The sequence below is a fragment of the Zea mays genome, chromosome 5, assembly GCF_902167145.1.
Source record: "Zea mays cultivar B73 chromosome 5, Zm-B73-REFERENCE-NAM-5.0, whole genome shotgun sequence".
NCBI lineage: Eukaryota > Viridiplantae > Streptophyta > Magnoliopsida > Poales > Poaceae > Zea > Zea mays.
In genome coordinates this window covers 31,836,015-31,842,559 of record NC_050100.1, presented here as the reverse complement: position 1 = coordinate 31,842,559, position 6,545 = coordinate 31,836,015, and the positions used below count along the sequence as shown (strand labels likewise).

At 41.1% G+C, this 6,545-nt stretch overlaps 1 long non-coding RNA gene across 1 annotated transcript; it reads right to left on the bottom strand.

The window, feature by feature from the left end:
• Positions 1-974: 974 nt before the first annotated feature.
• LOC103626186 (uncharacterized) lies at positions 975-3,623 on the bottom strand. The gene is made up of 2 exons (XR_552754.4): positions 3,006-3,623; positions 975-1,538 (listed from the first exon to the last, which is right to left on the bottom strand). It is a non-coding gene; the product is annotated as an uncharacterized lncRNA (long non-coding RNA).
• Positions 3,624-6,545: the final 2,922 nt, after the last annotated feature.

Here is a 6,545-nt window from a genome sequence, read left to right as displayed (position 1 = left end):
TTAAGCCGAAGTTCGTGGATTAAACTAGTGTCGCTGATCTAAGATTGAACTTTTGATAAAGAGCCCCTACCTTTTTGCATAATCAACCTGCCATCCTCAGGCCATGGAGAATCCTTACACCTAGGTCCTTGGGACTTTGCAGAAATACCCTTAAAGCTAATCCTTGATATAAAAATAATATTAAACTAGATATATATGCCCATGCGTTGCCACGAAAGTTAAAAATTAGTGTAAAATATAGATAAAGGATAACAAACATCACTATGATAAATATGTAACTTAGAAACTGTAAAAGTTGGTGCTTTATTCTGAACAAATTTTGAAGAAACAAATTAAAAAAATTAAAATATAGATCCATTATTCCAAATTTTAAATGGTGGCGGTAGCACTGGAACACCTCATTGCACAAGCTCCACTATACTTCAAATGTGTCCTATTAGTATGCAGGGCATACTGCAATTCTAATAGATTGAAATAGAAAACTTTTCATTCCACGTGACATCCACTCCAACACTTTTCTTTATCGCTAATCACAAATGATTCTGTAAAGGATGGTCATAATCTACAAACTCTATCCATCCGTTTAAATCTGATTCATATAATATGTTTTTCCAAAAAATATGAAACTTCTTATGGGCAAACAACAAATTAAATAGAACCTACTTAAACATATTAACTGAAAACTAAGGTTGCTAATAAAGAGGAGGGAAGAAACAAAATCTATGTGAACCTATACACAGGTCGTTTCCGTCCTTCACAAAGAAAACCTGAAATGTTTCAGCTCCAAAAACAACGCCACAACCCCTTTTGGAATCAGCGACCATGCACACAACCTACTCCTTCAGGTCTTGTTCGTTTATGCCGGATTGGTGGGTCGGAACGATTCCTAATCGGATTGCTTCTCTAATTTATATAAACTTTGATTAGCCGGAACGATTTCGGGTGCAATCCGACGTAAACGAACAAGGCCTCACTTGAACCCAAGTTATTCATGTTGTAGGCCAAATTTCCAATGAGTGACAAGTTTGGTAAAAGGCTATAGCTACAAAGAAAGGGAAATACAGTGAGAGGGAGTTAGAAGTGAAGCTGTGTTAGCAGGTTCCTGCAACTATACTGCATCATGAGGCTCACATATCTCAAATACCACGACACAATCATCTAATAGTGCATCAAGGACTAAATATCAGAGTTGTCAAAAACTGAATCGCAAATGGCTGTGTTAAGAGCAACAATTAAATCAGCATTGCAGCAGGCGCAGAGTGGATGTACACTTGAACCGGATGTCGACATCGTTCTTGGTGAGCTCGGTGGCGTTGATCTACTCCATGGAAATGTTGGCGAGGTCCTTGATGCTGTCATCCATGAACAACCACATGTGCTCCTTCTCCAGCTTCACCTTCTCTTGCGGGTTTAGTCCGATCGGGTACTTTTACTTGAGAGCCTAGTTCCCTCTCTCCTGTGCCTCGACCCTCGGCTTTAGCCGCTCCACTGGGACCTCCTGTCTCGCTAGCAGGGACGATGGTATAAAGGACCTCGTCCTATAAGAAATATTAGTGATATTTATATTTTTAAATAAATTTATTGAAAATAGATCCAAAGATATATTGAATAATACTAATTATGTATTGTATATTTAATCAAAGTTGAATGTTTGGAAGATAAAATTTTAGTGCTGCAAATACGAATTGCATTCAAATAGGTGTAATATAATAACTTCTCGTGGTTAACGTTGAGGATTTACATGCCACATCATTCAGAGTTTCCGATAAGAGGAACATGACAGAAAAGTTCTAACTATAAGAAGTTGAAATTAAGGTTGCAAGAAGAAGAAAAAGAAAGAAACATTACAACCAGGAAGCACGAACACGAATTAATTTTTGATTTTTCATTGAAACATGAAAACAATTGCATGTATATATGGGTGCAATTGGCTGTCAGTCCATAGATATATTTTTTTGAGTCTATATATACATGATTAATTATATCATGTTATTAAACAACTAAACCACAAAATTAGAAGTGTGTTTAAAAATGACAGCGTGCAAGTACAAATGCAGCTGAGAGCTCAGATCAGCGTGGCACCTGATATATTACTAAGCAATTCTTGCAATTAACAAAGGAGTGCTGCATCGAGTTGAATATATTGGTAACTGAGCTGTTGCCACTATATATCTCAATCATCCCAACTCAAATCAGTAGAGAACGTACACTCCTGTACGAAAACAAGACTATTTTCCACATTGTTCTGATCCCTTTTCCAATTAGAGATTAAGGTCAAGATAAACTTGAATATCAGTTACTTATTCTCCCAATTAGAGATTAAGGTCAATATTCTATAACCACTACGACACTGACACACACATGCGCCCAAGTAGGAAGCCGAGCACCATCCAAATGAAACTCGGCACCAATCAAGTCATTAATCAGTAACAACGGTGATTCCAAACAGTGGAGATGCAACAATCAATTGTCACACCAATCCATGTCTCCAGTGTGTGGGTTATGAACTTTCTTGTGTATGGTACAAATGATGTAATCTCTTCATTTAGAATTGGAAGATGGTTGTTTTGAGACCTGAGATGTGATAAACAGGCGATGTAGAGCATCTGCATAATTAGATGCAGAAGATAGCTCCTTTAACTTTAATACTATATCTGAACTTTCGGTATGGAGATAATTCTTTGCATCTAAGCTAGAACCAATCAAATTTCCAGTGCGAGCATTCTCCTAAATTTGTTGACATCTGACCTCAACTACACATACCAACATAATTTTACAATTTGCATGATAAACTACCAAATTTGAAGAAAAAACTAAGTGTGCAACTGGAATATACCAATGAAAGAGTAATCATGAATTCAAGAGTGCACAATACACTCCTCGCCTAGGATCAAGCGAGGTACAACAATCAGTGGCGGGGCCGAGGATCCTAGAGGAGAGTACCGGAAGAGGCAAGAGAACCCAATTGGCTAATCGCAATGAGACAACAACAAAAGAGATTTCACCTTGCGAGGCATGTGTAGAAGAGCTGTTTGGAGAGCTCCTGACACTTCACAATGGTGAGGGCTGAACGACGTGGGGAGCCCTGGAGGCTCATGCGGAGCGCCATCTGGAGATCCTCGTCCTCCTCTCGACCCCATTGTTGGAGCAACTCCCGTATTTGTAGGTATGTGGTTGTCTCGTCACGGCAGTGAGGCAATGGGATGGAGGAGATCGAGGCGTTAGATAAGCGTAGGTCGAAGGATGGATCCTTCAACGGCGCATGGTGATGCACGATTGCCGTGGGTCGGGAAGACGCCCGACAGGTGGATCCTCGCTTGAGCGGCCATGAGGTGCCATGGGGCGGGTGGGCGAGCGAGCGGATCTCGCGATCAGGAGATGACGCCAGGTGGGGTGGAGAGAGGAAGGGGATGGGGACAGGGGCACCCCTCGCCCGCTAGGCAAGGCAGGCCCTAGCGGTCGTCCTTGTCGTAGTCGTGGTGGAGACGTGGCGACGGTGACGAGGGGAACCAGAGTGGATCTACCGCGTAGAGATCCAACGACGGCGGTGTGTCATCGTGCCTAGGGGTGGGCATGGGCGACGCGCTCCACGGCGTCTACACGCGCCGGTCGTAGCGAGCATCGTGGGGATGTGGAGGCTATCGCGACGGGCATCGCGCGATGCGGGCAAAGGGGAGGCGGGGGCACGGTTGTGCAGTCTACACTATCATCTTAATATGTAGTAGAGATAACCTAAAATCCTATTATATCCATAACTTTCAGTCTTTCACATTTTAACTCCAGTTTACTCCATTCAAATTGCGTGAGTGTTGGGGACCTTCGTCCTTCGAAGATCCTCAAAACACTAATTAACCATTGTTTCCTGATACATCTCTGAAAGTATTACATGTGCTTCAGTATAACCACCTTCAAAATGAATCAAGCAAAGACGAAGGTACATTTCTACTAGCGGACGAAACAGACCTTCGACCGAGGCAGCATACAAAGAAGCTTCGCCTGTGTGCGCAAGTGGCAAAGGTGTTAGCCAAAGTCGACAACTTTGGCAACCACAGAAGAACTTCGAACATAAGCCAGAGGAGAAGCTACCAAACAACGGGGGCCTAAACCCGCGCAGCCGAGGATGAAGTAAATACATTATTGCTTTGATGTCATTTGTAAACAATATGTGTAAAACTTTGAGAGGCATAATTGTAATTTTGTGCAAAGGCGGTTCATCTTTCCTATAAATAGGTGAAAATGTCCTGCATAAAGAACATTTTGGAGGGCCTTCACTTTGTTTTACTTAGCCTACGAAGAACCTTTGTGCCACCCTATGTGCAGGAGCTGAAGGTATGCTTGTACACACATTTACTAGGAGAAATGGAACAAAATGCTAAGGCTTATAGGATGAGTTGAATATGCAGTTCCACTTTGTCGCTTTCATATTGTTTCATTATGTTTTTTTCTCTGAAATCCTTCGTCCCCTGTTCTAACACTTCAAAGAACTGTTAAATCAAGAGGACGATGGTCTTTACATGTAACTTGTGTTGACTTGATTTTCGATACCTTTAGGGGAATTGAAATCAAGTACCAACAGTTAGCTTCGTAATAAATTTCCTACACAGTAACACCATTATTTGTAACATATCATGTACTATTATGATTAGATATTTGTTTAAACCCATGTTTATTAGACTAACTCTTCTAATCTAATATGTCCATAATTACAATTTGACTAAAAATGATCTCTAATCAAGTTATAATTTAGATTAAAGTTGAATTAATTATTTCTTTAGACTGTTTTTTCTCACATGATTTATAAGATCAACATAAGACCTAGTTTTAATTGTTTAATCACATAGATCTTCATAAAACCATATCTTCTCAACCATAACTCCGATTTTAGTGATTCTCGAACCAACAATCTCATAGCGACCTGTAGAATACTAATGTAGGGTTTGTTTCCTTCTTTGATGTGATGTTACCATATCCATTATTTGCTTGTCTGTATGTATTGCTATGAATAGAAGCGGGGTGACGAGGAATCTGGAGCCCAACTTGGTGAAGTACCTAGATTCGTAAGTAAAAGGCAAGTTGTGTCCTTGATCACATTCTTTACCCTAAAAATGATCTTGATAATCATCGTGGCATGCTTAGGTTAACCTGACAAGAACTAATAGGTTACCTAGTTTTGTTTACCCTACACCATGCATACAAATGAATTATTGGGTAGTCTTGATATTGCTCTGCCTGGTTATAGAATTAATGCTACTTATGAATTATGATCATGCTCTATTATTATTGTCAATGGATTCTTTATCGTTCATGATAAGATCATTTTGTTAATTGGAACATGGAGCGACCACCCGAGAAAACAGTGCTACCACAAGGATAGTATGGGACACACTTGGCTGACTAATTAAGAAAGGTAGTGGAGGACTACCTTACCCGAAAGGGGAAACCGCGATATGAGGATCTGCCGGTATAGGGAGGTTCTCGGGTCGATCATGCTGCGATGACTTTTTAGACGAGGGATTCCTATATCGCCCTCCTTCTGAATGAAACTATAGCGGGTTTTCTCAAGCTAGTGAAACTTTGCAAAGGCCTCATAGTGCTACCATGCTTTGCCTCCTCGGTAGAGGTGTATGGGATTCATCCATGGTAGATGGATACCATGACTTGTGGGTAAAGATGCACAACCTCTGCAGAGTGTAAAACTGGTTTATCAGTCATGCTCACGGTCAAAAGCGACTCGGACCCTCACATAAGTAATTTATGAAATTAAACTTAACTTGTCATTTGCATTGCATTGTGGGATTTATTAATCATTGTGATCAATTATTTATACTTAGTAATCGCTAATAAATTTCTGACCAACTTATTAAAAGCAACGCTCAACCTTAACTATTTTTCTTGGTAAGCCTTACACTACAGATGCGCCCCCACCGTAAGTGAGCTCATGCACATTATTCCCCACACTTGTTGAATGATGACCGTATGGGAGCTCACCCTTGCTATAAACACACTAATATTGATATTAAATATGCTTAATTTTATCTTCTAATATGTCATATATTTGATTTCCTATAGACGATTCCTTATTTGTGCACCGTCCATCCTGAGTGCTAGGATCGGATGGTGCAAAGGTGGTGCTCCAACGAGTGAGATGAGACACACAACGCTTGTCGGGACTGGCGTTTGATGATTCAAGGTGTCTCCCACCACCAAGGCATCGCAACGTCACCAAATACGCAGAAACATGGTTACACGATTTATTTTATTTAGTCTAGCTTTCGATTATGCATGATTTCTAACCATCTCGTTGGTTTTCTCGCTGTCGGCATCACATGGTGGTCAACCTTGCTCCATTTTCTCATCGTATGTTATGGCCCACAAGGGCAAGGCGACGTCCGACATAACCTACAACCCAGAGGATGGGCTTGAGGCGTACAACAACCCCACCGTGCAAAGACGCCTTAGTGAGTACACCGCCATGGCAAAGGAGTAGGAGGTCCATGGGCCAGGATACGATCTGAGGTCCGAGGACATAGATAGAGATGCCCTCA